Source organism: Carassius carassius, chromosome 31 (assembly GCF_963082965.1).
Source record: "Carassius carassius chromosome 31, fCarCar2.1, whole genome shotgun sequence".
NCBI lineage: Eukaryota > Metazoa > Chordata > Actinopteri > Cypriniformes > Cyprinidae > Carassius > Carassius carassius.
Window position 1 is genome coordinate 19,197,588 of NC_081785.1, and position 16,355 is coordinate 19,213,942.

The window sequence follows — 16,355 nt, forward strand, 5'->3', positions numbered from 1 at the left end:
TTTAAGGAAAGTAACTTTCATCATTTTGTGTGCTGACTGGTAATTGAACCCATGACCTTGGTGTTCCTAGAGCAATGCTTTACCAGTTGAGCAACATGAGACAGAAACTTATGTCTTATGATTTTACATACTTGTTCTTGTTATTACAGTTCATACAGAATAATGTGTATTTGTTTCATCTATGGCTCTTAACAATTTTGCATTTTCATAGTCTATATGACTTCATAGTGAATAAAACTGCAGGAGTTCATTTAAAGTTCATATGTTTATATGGGTCTCCAAGTTGCAGTTTAAACATTTTCCAAGAAACCACCACAAATGAAAGCTCCTCCATCCCCGTTCATCTTCAGTACTTCCTCTCTTCTCTCAAAATATTCAACAATCCCAGACACATCAACAAATCTATCCTTCAGCTATAGTATATGTGTTCTCTCTCTCTCAAGAGTGCACTGCTGTAGATAAACAGCCTTTAATTTGGTTTTATACTTGGAGCACAACCCAGTGTTGATCCACAAAAGCTTTGCTGTGTACTATACATAGATCTTACTTGGGAATATTTTTTACCGCAAAAGAATTGTGGGAAATGCCTCAATTGAATACCCTCTAACTGTTGTGTGCTGAAACTTTTAAGAACTTAATGTAACCACAAAACACACTGATATCAACACTCACTGATATCAACTACGGTGTGAAAAAAACGCATCTAAAACTCACTACAGTAGAGTGTAGAGTAGAGTTGGTAGAGTGCCTTATTTACTACTTAAGGAAGCAATGTACTGTATAACAGGGCTGGTTTTGGTAAACTTTATGTTTCTTAGTAAACCAAACATCTGTCTAAATATGTAGGAGCTATAAAAGAGATGAATTTACCATAACTTATTTGTATGATACCCTGATATTGCTAGAAATACAAAAAAATATGAATACTGCGTTATTAAAAACAAAATACATACATTGTATTATAGGGAATAAAATTGTGGAGGATTGGGAGTGTCATGATAAATAAATCTTCCATTACTTAAAGCAGAAAAAAAAGTCAGTATATAACATTAAATTACACTTTTCTATTGGACATTGGTATTGGTACAAGTAGAGCATTTTTTTTTACCCACATTTCTCCATAATTAATATTATTATTATTATTATTAATAAAAAACTAAATCAAGTGTATTTAATTCTCCAAATTGTTATAACATTATAATGTACAGTATGAAAACACTGTATATAAATATAAATATCCAAATGGAACGTGAAAAAAATAATAATAAAAATGAATATTGATTTTAAGGATTGCTAAATATTACCTTTGACAGTGGCCAATACATATAAAAAAGGTACCAACTAATATGAATTAAAAAAAGTATCATATTTGCCAATCAACAATAGGATACCAATATATATTTTAACAAAAACAAAACTTCTTATGATACCACGATTATGAAAATATATAGAAATAATTCAGACAAACTAGTCTACTGACTACTAGTCAGTAGTCAACCATCATGATGACCCATCTGTTTGCAGAACTGTACTGTTTGCTCTCTTATTAACTGCGAAAGGTGAGGAAAACACTTCTTCACAATGACCCCCTCCTTTGCTATGATGAGAGCTACCACTTTTTTTTTCACAGTCTTCACTGTGATTTCTCTTTTGACAATGACAGCTGTTCACCACTGATCGCATGGACGTGGTTGCCAGGCATCTGCTGCTGAGATGGAAAAAGATTGTTACATATAAATTCAATCTGGGAGCAGCCTCGACCCCTGGGTTTATCATACTTCCACCTCCTGAGGACAGTTCCTATGGAACACACATCTCCAGCCTCTCACCATAATGAAGTACAGAAACACCTTGCATGGTGCGAGGGCACAAAAGAACAGTAATGTCCAATACAAGCTGGAAATCTATATGGTTCACATCTATGACCAAAACACAGAGAAATGAAGTTTAGACATCTTGTTCACATGGAGCGCATAATTCCAACCACTGAAAAGACCCACTGTGCATAATTATTATTGCCTATAGAAAAGCTGTTCTTTCAAGCATATCATCAAATCAGTTTTCATTGATGGAGACAGGGCTCTGGCTGAGAGAAGCAGGTTGGCTTGACACTGTAAAGTCATTACTTGATATTCCACAGAGCCAGTGTAGGCAGCAAAGTCCTGCGTGGCAAGGGAGACAAGGGAGAAAGTGGCAGAGAAAAGAAAAGCATGGAAAATATGGAAAACCCAACAAACTGCAAGTAAACAAGCAGAGAATTAAAACCAGAAAGCCTCATGCCTTCATTTGTGATAACTGTAATCTTGTTGTGGACCTCTATTACTCTCCACCTACATCACAAATGTCAGCTAAGACAACCCACAACAACATTACATGACAGGCTTACATAAAAAACAACTTTTATCTTTAATTTCCTTAATAAGAATGCCAAGAAAACAGTAAAATATGTTCTATCACGTTGTAACACTTTGTTACACTAATTTTATTTAATATGGATTAATGCAATACCTGGAACCTGAACCAAACCCAGGTTTTCCCTTGTGCATGCATTACAATTTGAAAAGCTCCATCCATGGATCATAGTGCAAAAAAATATAAAAATAATTTCAATTTATCATAAAAAATTGTATTCAGAACATCAGTCAAACTCCATTTAAATGTCAAATCTTTAAGTTAAATGACAGAAAGAGTAATGCCTTGCTTTACTTTTTCAAGGCAAATGTAATTAAATTACAGTAATGAATTATTTAGTAATGCATTACACCCAACACTGCGAGGGAAGGGTATATTGGATTTAAATGCAAATGAAATCTTATAATAAAGTTCCTTTATTGGCGTCTACTTTTCACATCCATTGTAAAAAAGGTTCATTATAGTGGATAAAAGGATCTTTAAGTTATCGAAATGTTCTTTACACTTCACAATCAAAATGTTCTTTTAGGAAAACCATAATAGTATGACATTCATTCTTTGATATTCACTGCAAACACCTCCTTTTGGAACCTTTATTTTTAATCGCTCCCATAAACACACTGTCACAGTTCATGAATGCACCGTCTCCTGCTCGTTTCATGTTAAGTCACGTTGATTGGTTCATGTGGGTGTTACCGCTGATCAGATGATCAGCGGTAACACCCACATGAACCAATCAACATCTCCCTCTGACGACAAGGTGCACCCATGCGCATTTTTCTCTTATCGATTATCCCCTGCTGAACGCAATTATGATATTGGTAACCGAGAATTGTTGGCAGTCAAGATGGCATTGAAGGAATGGCGCCACTGGTTAGAAGGATCGGGGTTCCTTTTATAGTATGGACCAACCAAAAGAATTTAGAATATATTAGTACTGCCAAAAGATTGAACTCCAGGCAGGCTCGGTGGGCACTTTTTTTCGGACGTTTTGACTTTACTCTCTCGTACCGCCCGGGTTCCAAGAATATCAAACCCGATTCTTTGTCACTTATTTTTGACCGTTCCGAACGCCCGTCCACTCCCGAGTGCATTTTACCTGAGACATTAGTGGTCTCCACACTCACATGGGAGATCGAATCGAAGGTCAAGACAGCCTTAGAAGGGGTAACGCCTCCGCCCGGGTGCCCACCGAATCGATTATTTGTGCCGGGGGGATTACGGTCCAACGTCATCCAGTGGGGGCATTGCTCTAATGTGGCTTGTCATCCAGGAGTTAACCGTACTAAATTCTTAGTCAAGCAACGATTCTGGTGGCCACTTATGGCTCGCGACATTCACAGTTTTGTTTTGGCTTGCTCGGTTTGTGCCACTGGTAAGACTTCCAATCGACCCCCTGATGGGTTACTTAAACCGCTGCCGGTCCCTTTGAGACCCTGGTCCCACATCGCACTAGATTTTATTACCGACGTATTCGGTCAATCGTATTCTGGACTCTAGACGGAGGGGACACGGATTTCAGTACTTGGTGGACTGGGAAGGTTACGGTCCGGAGGACAGAAGTTGGGTGCCTGCTAGAGACATCCTGGATCACTCTCTTATCGATGATTCCAATCGACAGGTAAGGGAATCTGGGGACGCCAGGAGGCGTCCTTAGGAGGAGGGGTACTGTCACAGTTCATGAATGCACCGTCTCCTGCTAGTCTCATGTTACGTCATGTTGATTGGTCATCTGATCATCTGATCAGCGGCAGCTGCAGCTCATTCCACCAGCCTATTTAATGCCCGGTCTTTCGTCTCTTGTTTGTCAGATCGTTGTTTGAGGTCCTCCGTGCTACATGTCTGTCTTCCACCAGCTCTACTTCATCGTGTCTTGTTCCAGTTCAGTCACTCTTGGATTAATCAGTCATCGCCATGGATTACTCACCACCACCATCTCCACCAGCGCACTCAAACACCTCCTCACCTGTCTGTGCTGCCGTCGAGGTCCCTGCGTCACCCACCATCATCTACTTACCATTACTCTGTTCAATAAATATCCATTACTCGCAACTGCTTCCTGTCCTTACTCCCAGCCGTGACACACACTCAAATGCATTCCCCTTCAAATTTTCAAACTGGATCCAGACCAAACCAGCAGAGAGTACACATAAAGAGAAATGAATCAAAATGAGCATACATGAATATGGCCCTCCGATGACTCATTACGGGTACTGGTTAATTGAGACAGTCAGAGAGAGCATTTTACAGTCCAACAACTATCCACTCCACAACACCCTGTCCCTGGAGAACACCACTGACACACTCCAACCAACCCATTACACACATCTGGTTTTGGAGAGCCTGTAATGGTCCACATCTGTAGAGCGTGCATGCCCAGCAGCGAGGGTGATTGAAGAGCAACTATGCACCAGCACACACACGCGTTGTGCCACGGTCCACATTTGCTGTGTAAATCATTTCCATGCTCAGAGGTGTTGTTAGCACATCATCATCATCGAGCATCCATATGGGCACGGCAACACTTTGTCCCTGTGCCTTGTTTCTTTGGCAACCATTTACAAGAGTGTTTGGTGAGCCCTCACACAGTGAGGTGAGAAACATCTTAACACATTTTCAATATGACCCTGTAAAAACATTAGGTGGGATTAAAATGGTTGCTGTAAGAGGGAGAGATGTTTTTCTAGCTTATGTGCAGTGCACATGATGTAAGTTTCATCATCAGTATGCTACACACATACTGTACATGCACAGACACATTTTTCTAAATACGCAAATTCTTTACAATTTTTCTTTGTACTAATAAGTTAGTCCACAAGGTGGACTGACCAGTCCTTTCATAGTCAAAGAAGAAACAGAGGAGATGAAACAACAAACCACTGGAGACCACAAAAACAATAGACGCCTGCATTGACGAGCACTTGCATAAGGGGGTTAGAAGAGTTGGTTAAACGCTAGTTTAAACAAGAATAAAAGCACGTTTTATCGCTAATAATCTCTGAAGATAAAAAGCGCACTCGATAAAGATGAAGCTTTCTAGTATGTATTTGTCAAGTAGTGTACATGTTTTTGTGGATGCTATTAAATAGTAGCATATTGTTGATCTTTAAAAGGCTCTTGATTTAACGTTTGATTAAGCGAGTAAGTTAAATTAATTTCCAAGATTTATGTGTTGATTTACATTGCATGTTGTAAATTAGTCATTCTGTTGTCAAGTTTATCTAGTCAAAAGAAAAAAAAAAACCTTTAAGAGTTTGCGTCAAAATGTAAGTTTACTTTGGGCTTTCAAAGCAGGCTGTACATTTAATGTTCGGGTAATATACAAGAATGGCGAGTGAATTAAACAGGTTCTAGCCAGTTTTCCAGACTTTTGTGAAGGTTTACACTCAATTTTGTAAATGAAGTCACTTTGTTTTGACCAAGTTTATCTAAAAATGTATAATATTGACATATTTGTGGCATTACAACACCAAAACCAATTTTTGAGGAACAAACTTGATGGAAGGTTTTCATAACAGATGGCACCCTTTCACTTAAAAACTTCAACATTTTGGCATTAAATGTGCACTGTAAACCCAGATTTTAATTCAACTCAAGAAATTGAGTTCATATTACTTAAATGTTTCTAATTTATTGACATTACTTGTTAATTCTGAGTAAGCTGAACGTTTTCATGTCCTATCTTATTTTACTTGTTGACTTTTTTAAGTCCAATCAGTAGTTTCTACTCAAACACATTGAGTTTGTATTACTTAAACGTGTCATTTCTTTACATTACTTAAGAATTCTGAGTAAACTGTACTTTTTATTGGCCTATCTTATTGTAATTATGTGTTTGAGCTCAAACAACTCAATATCATCAGGTTTTGCCTGTTACTAACAAGACTGGCTGCAGCCTGGCGCTTCCCGTCTCATGCCGAAGCGTGTCCAACGGTTCATAGGGTCAAAAACAAAATATGAAATCGCGAATTATTTTCCATGGAGTCACGGGTAAATTTGTGATTTCCAGATTTTATTGTTGTGTCCCTGATGTTAACGTAAAATTGATGAAAACTTGAAGAGGTGCTGTACAATATTGTAATGATTGGAGGTAAAGAGGAAGATTTTTTTTTTTCATCACAGCAAATTATCCAGTGTTGAAATCCTAGTGTTGGTGACTTTTAGAGTAAAGTGTTAAAGTTGTGGTGTTGAATTTTAGCTAGTGTAAACAGCCCCCTCTGGCCGGTGTAAATATCAGTTACCTTTGAATGTTAATAGTCACATCCGGGACATTTGCTCGTGTGCACGCACCTGACCCATCTGAAATACTTTTCACAGACGCCATTTTCTTTGCTCCCGACGCGGCTCGTATGAGGACGGAAATACGGCGAAATAAAGTGTATAATCTTACTCATAAAATGGGGTTAGTAATATCATATCGTTTTATAATGACATTTATTTGTTGTGTGCACATAAACTTTTCTCAAGGACATTTCCTTTCACTCACGATGTGGAACAGACGAGGACGTCTTTTAATTTATAAATGGGAAATCTAAAAAGTAAGTGTTTTTATCTCATTTAAAATGTGTTTAATAACATCATATTGGTTTTTAGCGATATTTATGTGCTTTACTCCAAAACTTTTTCTCAAGAGAGATCGTTTCTTCTACTCGCGATGGGGAGAAGACGGGGAATTAGTTTTTTTTATCAAAGGAAAACACCATAAGTAAGTGATTTACCTCGTTTACATGTATTTTATAAGATGATATTACTTTATGGTGATATTTAAATGCTCTGCGCGCCTAAACGAGCCTAACGGTTCCTCACAGATTTGAACTGCTGTGCAGGCAGACCATGATGGTGCACACGCGGAAAAGACCAGAAGTAAGCGTTTTACCTCATTTAAAATATCTATTTTATAACAGCATTATAACATTAATATGTTGTGCGCTCCTACACTTTCCTCAGAGAGATATTTTCTTTCACTCACAAAGCGGAGCAGACGGGGAAGTTGGTTTTAACAAGGAAAACACGGAAAGTAAGTGTTTTACTTCATTTACTATATGTACGTTATTTCATAAAATAATATTATTTAGTAACGTTAATGCTATTTGTATGCTGTACGTGCCTAGACGATCTGAAACATTTCTCACAGATTAAATTTGATGTCAAAATAGCAATATCAGTAATGTTAATTGTTTCTTGCATGTGTCTTGACCAAATGTTGTCATTTTTGTCATTATACTAAGCATTAATTTAATGAGTTTTCATAATGTTGAGTTTCAGTATATTCTATTTGAGTTATTTTTTCTATATATATGTATGTATGTGTATGTTTCAGATTTCATATGAATATATATATATATGTTCATTTGTATATTGAGTTAAATTGTTCACCCTTCAAAGTGAATTTGTGCCCTCACAAGACTTGGAGTATGACACATGGGTAGCATGAACTACAGATTAGATATGATTTTTTTGGTACTGTCATTTATTTATGTGCTGTCCCATTTATGCGCATACATTTTGATAGAGCCCTCAGCGCAGTGAGATCAGCATGGAATTCAGGAATCGTAGAAAGAATCAGAAACATACTGAACTTTTTCATATTATTTAACAAATATCCTGACTAGATTGTTGGTCTCTGTGCATGACTGTGTGTTCATGAGACACTATTAGTTTAGTTCACTCTGAATTGCACAAAAGTTGTGAAAAAAAATCAAGAAAAAAAAACACTGTGTACTTTCTTCACTGAGTTGAATCTTTTTTACTGACTCCTGACCAGAGCTTCGGTTGTTATGACTGTCAAAATGACAGCTGACAGATGAACGTGATAACTTCCTGTTGCAACGAGCACAGCAGATGTATTTACCTCAGAGAAAAAAAAGCACATATGTTGTATTTCATGCTTTGTTTTTATTAATCTTCATTTTTCACAACTTGTGTGCTTTTCCTAGTTGAGTTGGATTGAATTGCTTTGCTAATAGATTCTCATGAACACATATTCATGCACAGAGTTATTCACTTATACTCATGCCGTTCTACAGACACCATGTAAGACATGTATGTCATACAGGTTTGGAACCACATGAGGATGAACAAAAATTATGACAGAATTTTTGGGTAAATGCTTTGAGTGAACTATTATTGTCTGATATTTCACCTGTTAATAATATTTTTGATAAATGGATGTAAAATGATTGTTTTTTTCTCCCCAATTTTACAGAAGCACTTTTGTGATGCTGCAAGTGGGAGTGGATTTCTTGCTTAGATGGAAACTGCAGAGAACCACATTCTGTCATCCTGAAAAAAAGAAAGAGACTACTTTCTCCAAGGAGGTCCAAACGCCATTGGCACAGACTTTGTTCAGTGATCAGTAACATACATTCAGCCAGGGCCGTCCTTAGGGGGTGCAACTGATGCGGTCGCACCGGACTCCACACTTGAGGGGTAAACGGACTGAATGAGAGCCCCCACCCCCCGGGAATGCTTCCTACTTCGCACCGGGTCCCAAATCAGCTAAGTATGGGCCTGCATTCATAGTTAATGGTAATGACTGAGATGCTGTGGTTTAAGCAGATAAATGTAAGCACTATAAACCTGATTAAATTGAGAATACATATGGACCAAATATGTTTTTTTGTGCCTTTGCACTGATTTGCTTTGACATTGTTTTAATTGTTGTAAAGTATGTTCTTTATATGAATTGAAAACACTGAATGTGAAGACATTTTGGTGCAGGGAAAAAGAATTACAATATTTCAGTTAAAATAAATAAATAAGTGTAAACATACATTGTTTTGTGTATTAATGTATCTCTCTCTCTCTCTATATATATATATATATGTGTGTGTTATATAATATATATACACACACACATATATATATATATATATATATACATATATATATACATATATATATATATATATATACATATATATACGTATATATATACATATATATATATATATATATATATATATATATATATATATATATACATATATATACATATATATATATATATATATATATATATATATATATATACATATATACATATATATATATATATATATATATATATATACATATATACATATATACATTATATATATATATATATATATATATATATATATATATATATACACACACAATGTTTTTTTGTTGTTGTTGTGTTTAAAACACTTATTACAGTGTTGTTATTTAACTCTTAATAGTGTTACATTGTAACACCATAATAGTGTTGGCAATATCAACTACTTATTACAGTGTTGTTATTTAACTCCAATAGTGTTACATTTTAACACTGTATTGGTGTTGCAAGTCTCAACACTTTTGAAAGTGTTGATTTAACACTCGTGTGGTGGTATTCATATATACACTGAGAAAGTGTTAAATTTTACTATTGGTGTTAAATTTCCGATTTCAAATTTGTTGTGTGCCATCACTGAGGAAACGTACTCGGTTACTAAACGTAACCTCGGTTCTCTCTAGAAGAGCGAACGAGTACTGCGTCTTAGCTAAGACGCTACGGGAAGAGTCTCTTTTCACGAAATACTGAAGCAAAAAATTATCCTTAATTTTGTATTTTTGTAAAGCGCATTTGCAGCAGTACACAGCCATAGGCGAGACGGCTCGTTCGCTCATTGGCTTGTTCTGCGGCAACTGCACAGCCTATCGAGCGCGGGCTGATGCAACATCAGACCAATCAGACCGAAACGGGTGTGGCCCAACCTATAAAAGGAGCTCGAAAAGGCTGACTCACCTGATTTATTTCATCCCCGAAGCGAACCAGAGTGAATCGTGCGCACGGCAGAGAACGGAATCGTCTGACTGGGGTTCAGCGAACTCTTCGCCCAATTGACACTGAGGCCGAGCTTCTCGAGGTGATCGAGTAAAACGGCCCTCTGGTCCACGAGCTCCGCTCGTGATCGGGCCAGAACCAGCCAGTCGTCCAAATAATCCAGCACTCGCATGTCTCTGAGTCTGAGAGGAGCGAGCGCTGCATCCATGCACCTCGTAAACGTACGAGGAGCCACGGAGGACTGTAAACTGGTATGCCTGGCCCTCGAAGGCGAATCTCAAATATCGCCTGTGGTTTGACGCCATCTGTATTTGAAAATACGCGTCCCTCAGATCTATTGACATGAACCAGTCCCCTCTGCGAATCTGCGCGAGGAGTTTCCTGGTCGTAAGCATTTTGAAACTGCGTTTCATCAATGCCTTGTTCAGCTGTCTTAGATTCAGTATGGGCCTGAGACCCCCGTCTCTCTTTGGCACCAGAAAGTATCTGCTGTACAGCCCCCCCCCCTCGCTTTGAGCTTGAGACACAGGCTCTACAGCCCCTTTGCTCAAAAGTTTTGATATTTCGGCCCGAAGTATGTGTGCTACTTCTGTTTTGACCGTAGTTTCGACGCACGCTGAAAAGCGCGGAGGGCGTCGAAAAAACTGTAGCGAGTAGCCTCTCTTTATAATGCCTAGCACCCAATCCGACACCCCTGGAAGCGCTGACCATGCATCTGCATGAATGGCTAAGGGCTGGATGCGAATCGCGCTCTGTTGACCGGGCAACGGCGGCGCTCGGGTGTGCTGCGCATTTGAGGCGGGGAGCGCGCTGATCACAGCGGGCAGATCGCTCCTCCTCGACCCCGTCCCGGCGCTTAACCGACTGGGGGAAGGCTGAGCAGGTCCCGTGGGACTCGATATGTCTGCGAGTAACTGTGGGCTGCATATGTGCACATTTACCACTTTCAACTCGCTGTCTGCCTGTGCAGAGCGTACGTGCACGGGCCTCGTTTTTACAGAAGCCACGCGCCGTATGTGACATAGTGTATGTGGGCACTGGGGAGTGGGCACGTTTACTATGCGGCGCGCTCGACCGATCTGTGTCGATCTTATGTGCGCGAGCCCTGTGTGCAGGGCTGTGCTTACATGTGGAGATGGGCACTGAGGAGTGGGCATCGTCACTGCATTTATAGCACCATCGGCCGTGGCCGGACGAGCGTGCACGGGTTTTGTTTTTACAGAAACCACATGACGCGTGTGACATAGTAATTGTGGGCACTGAGGGGTGGGCACGTCTACTATGTAGTGCGCGTGATCGACTTGAGTCGCTTTTATGAACGCGAGCCCTGTGTGAAGGGCTGTGCTTATATGTGGAGATGGGCACTGAGCAGTGGGCATCGTCACTACATTTATAGCACCATCGGCCGTGGCCGGGACACAAGAAATTACACCTTTCTCGGGAAATATCTGGGTAGCCGTGATAACGGTTTTTGTGTGCAGGCAAGCGGGCAACCGTACAGGCTTGCGCATTGCAAAAAACGCTGAAACAGTCACAATCTCTGGAACTGAAACAGTGGCGCGCTTAGGTGAGAGCCCGGCCACAGCGGAACTCGTACAGCGGCGCTTCGATGAAGCAGCCATCGTGTGTAGTGCCGACGCAGCATCATGCAGCATGCATAGATGGCTTTCCTAGGATGGCTTCGGGGCTCCCGGCCTCACCGTAATCCTCTGCCGCGGTGAAACGTGTGCTAAAGGATACAGCCATCCCATCGATAAAGACAGGACAAATTGGATCACCTGTTGCTGCGGTAAGTGTTCCGTTATGTTTTGAGATGACTAACATTAGCCATACTGTAACAGTGTTCGGAATCTTGTCTTACAGCTTCCAAAGTTTGTAACTCCTCGTCTGTGTATTCTGGCTCAAAACTATATGGTTCTGATTCTTGGTTTTATACACAGTAAAATTCCTCTGAGTCTGACAATTCCTCAAAGTCAGCCATGATCACGAGTCCCGTCTAGCTAGTTAGTCACGTTTGTTTTGTTTACGGAACCATCAACAGGGCGTCTCGTGTGCTGCGCTAATCACTCCGCCCAAGTAACGTTAGCTGTGCTCCTACACCTAGTGAGAATATAGTTCCCAGTATTTATACAAATAAAAATGGTCTCTGTCTCAAATAGCCTTGTTATTTGTACACGCTGTGACTATACAGATCACAACATGTAAATAGGAAAATGTTTGCATTATTTTGTCACTTATTGGGATTACTATGCTACCATTATCCATTTACATCCAGTCTTTGTGCTAAGCTAGGCTAGCGATGGGTGCGTCAAATAACACTTACATAAATAATAATACTGTGAATAAGCTAAAGTCCCAAAAAGTCGGAGTGTTCCTTTAACATTTTTAAAGGCAATGAGTTACCTCAGTTTTTTTAAGTAAATTCAACTTATCCGGGTTTACAGTGTGGTACGAGTACTTTAAACTATCATTTAGTGTTTGTACAGACACGTTTTGGCATTTTGCTGTAAACAAGAAACATGAATGCCAACAGTTTAACAGTACCAACCACAGATTTATTATAGCTGGCAATTGTTAGCAAACCTCCATTGACAATGGTGACATGCTTTGTTTGGTGCTTATAAGCAAATGCTTTTAAAATGTAAAAAAAAGAAAAAAAATACTTAATAGAATAATGTTAAATACAGTTTCGTAAGAAATGTTTATGTGTAGTAAATTCTCAATTTACCGCTCAATAACAAGTCTGGTGAAAAGTTAATTTTCTACAAGGCTATAGTTCAGTTCCCCTATGGCAGGCTGAAAGATGGTTTGGTTGAGCAGATAATGAGAAAACGAGGTGAGAGTGAGAGCGAGGGGAGTTCAGGGACCGGTTTTACAGCCAGATAACTTGCCTTCGCTGTGTAAGCCACAAACCCCAGTGAGCACTTTACTCTCCATTAAATGACACAAACACTGACCCAGTGCCTGGTTTCTCTCACAATACAGGCTTCTTTACCAGACAATAAGCTCAACATTACAGTCCACTGATGGGGAATCAGTCAGCTAAGTGCCATTGAAAGGATTATTGCGGTTATCCTGAAAGTACCTACTCTTTGGGATCTGAGCGTTCAAATAAGAAAGCCACACCAAAAGCACATCAAAATAGATCCTGTTTTGGAACAGGCAGTGTTGAGGAATAATGCTGCGATGACACAAGGAGGATAAGGGAGTGCCGCCAGGTGTGTCTTTGCGTCTCCACACAAGCTCTATTCTGTGACAATCTGGTCACCGTTGACGAATAATGCCCAGTGCAGGGAGTGTCTGAAACAACAGCATGTATGTCTGTCAATGCTGAGCTCCCATTAGCCCTATCAGCAGCTAAAATTTTGGGTCTTAGGAGGTGACTGCGTTACGCTGTGTTGTCAAATGCCCTACAAACTAGAATAAAGACCGATCTTGACCCAGTCAAGGCGCACAAATTGGGATTATTTGGTATCACCAATGGGATTTTTGTTCATGTACTAATTACTAGCCTACCTGACACTTTAAATATTATAGCTCCAATACAAACAAAAAACAAGCAAACAAAAACCGGCTGCATTCGGATGGTGTTTGCATGTATCAGTACACTATGCTGATGACAAGAATGATGTCTCACAACTGTCCGCAAACTGGACAAGGATGTATACTTTGAGCTTTAGCATTGCCGCAAAGGGATGCTACAGTGGGAATAATACAAATTTAATTTCTTTACCATTATTTTTTTCTTTATGACCAAATACTATCAAGGTGCAGTAGCTATTTAAAGAAAATCTTACTAAGAAATAATGAGTTAGTCACCATCCACAAACCATTCATGGAACATTTTATGTTTACTGCACACAAAATGCTACTACCAATTGCTTCCAAAGAAGAAATGTTGACTGGATTTGACAAAGTTTGTGAGGTTCATGGTACTAAATCTTTGAACAGTTTTGTTTAAGATCTTAAGTAGTGAGTAAACTCGATTTCCTAGAGAACACCTGTTTATTCTACTTTGCTCTCAAAATTCTATCAAATTTCAGATATGCCACTTTCAAAAATGTACATTTTGGTCACTTTAAATGCCACTTAGACACATGTGACTGAAACAAAACTCTTTAAAGTTTCAATGAATCTGGCAAAAATGTGACCATACTGAAAATCTGGGATTCAAAATTGTAAATTGAAAAATATTTCCCTTATATATCCACTAAAAATTTATAAATTAAAAAACAAATAAAGTTAAAAAACCTGACATAAAAAAGATGACAAACTCACAAAATATTACACATTTGTTTTACTAATATGTACATTTAAAATAGAAAAAATTAAAACAAATTCAATAAAAACTATAATAGTATGGTAATGATACTCGGTGAGCACAATGGAATGAAATAGAACAGCAGTCTGCAAATGTGTTTTTCAATGTTGAACTAATTTTAATGTGCCAAGCTGCCTTAAATCATGACACAAGATGTTAAAAAGTAAGTAAATAAATAAATAAATACATGTTTTACACTGTAAATTGATAAAAAAAAAGTGTATTAATTTTAATGGTTAAAATAATAATAATAAAAGTTCTGATGAATCTCACTCAAACTTTTGTATCTCACTGTATTAGCTAACTGTTGCATACTGGGCAGAATCTAAACAGAAGCCTGGGAAAAAGAAAACCACTTAAAAGGTACTAAAATCAAAGTCCACACAGTTGTTCTCTTCACTTGAGAACAACCCCAGGATTTAAATACACTTGACTGGTCTGTAACTAATTCAAAGCTGAACGGCTCTTGAGATGCATGCATGTGCCTTGAAGGCCTAGCATGTGGTGCACTTTTCATTGCAGGTAAAAGCTGAGCACTCCTCCGGCAAACACCATCATCTCACTGACAGCCAGACCATTGTCTGTTAGGAGCTTGACACCATAGCAAGTGGAAGAGAGAGCAAGCTGTGGACAGACTAAAAAAAAAAAAAGGAAAAGACTCAAGACACAGTGGGAGGCAGGAGATAGGAAACTGCAGCAAAACAGAGGCAGAGGATAGAGCGAGATAGATGTACAACACCACAAAGATAGCAAGGAAAAAAGAAGGGAAAAATAGATGGAGTGCGGTGTCACAAAAGAGAGAAAGAAGACAGACAGACAGAAATAAATCTGCAGCTCTCTGGCCCATAGCCAGGCAGGGTAATCGGTCTCTGACTTTGCCAGAAGTCTTTATGAATAATGCAGCCTTATTCCTAAACGTAGTCCTGCCTGTAATCTGAATAGCGGGAACAATTTTACCCCCCGGTTGCTGCTCCGCACAATCACTGCTGGCCTTTGTTCATTTATTTATTTACTTTAGTTCACCGTAAGATCACAGTCATTTCCTGACGGCTGAGCTCCCCGTGCTGCGTGGACATGAGGCACTGATGAATTACAAGGAGGGCTAACTCTCATTTCTCCGTTTATTCTTTCTGTGTGTGCATTAAAATAGAAAAGATACTGAAACTGAACTGTCTCATAAAGAAATGTCCTTTGTTTTAAAACGAAAACAATGTGAAATGATATTCAGCATAAAAAATTTTAGTCTTTAAATCCATTGAGATTATATTGTATATTTTGCACAGCCAAATTTCCATGATTCCATGATTTTTCTTTTTTATTAAAATGTACATAAATTAAAATGTATTTATATAAAATTAGCGGATTTCTTTGCGATTCACAATACAGTAGTTACTATTAATGCTGATGTGTATTTTCAATCATTTTAATATATAAATTTTGTGGAAAAATGTATACTTATTACTGAATAGAGAGTTCAAAAGAACAGCATTATTTGAAATACGATTTAAGTAACATTATAAATGTCTTTATTGTCACTTTCATTAATTTAATGTGTCCTGGCTAACTAAAAGTATTAATAATAATAATAAAAAAACACCTAATATAAATTTAAGAATGCTAAACACACACACATTTTTCTTACTCAAACAGACTGCTATTTTGTGCACTATAGCAGTCCTTTAGCTATGTTTCAGTGCAGAAAATAAACAATGCTATTTACAGTGATAGCACAGTTTAGCTGGCTTAGGAGAAAGTTTGTCATATTTTACATTTTTTCAGAAGATTAAGTCTCTTAAAACCTGGGAGCTCAGGTGTAGCAAAAAGTACACA

The 16,355-nt window shown here is 38.5% G+C and overlaps 1 protein-coding gene and 1 long non-coding RNA gene across 2 annotated transcripts in view; one reads left to right on the top strand and one right to left on the bottom strand.

Annotated features, from left to right (window-relative positions):
* The window catches only part of LOC132111715 (cysteine-rich motor neuron 1 protein-like), a 127,783-nt gene that overhangs the window by 56,096 nt on the left and 55,332 nt on the right, over nucleotides 1-16,355 (bottom strand). The window lies entirely within an intron of this gene.
* On the top strand, nucleotides 7,206-9,128 carry LOC132112114 (uncharacterized). Its single transcript, XR_009424895.1, has 3 exons — nucleotides 7,206-7,275; nucleotides 7,360-7,429; nucleotides 8,663-9,128. It is a non-coding gene; the product is annotated as an uncharacterized LOC132112114 (long non-coding RNA).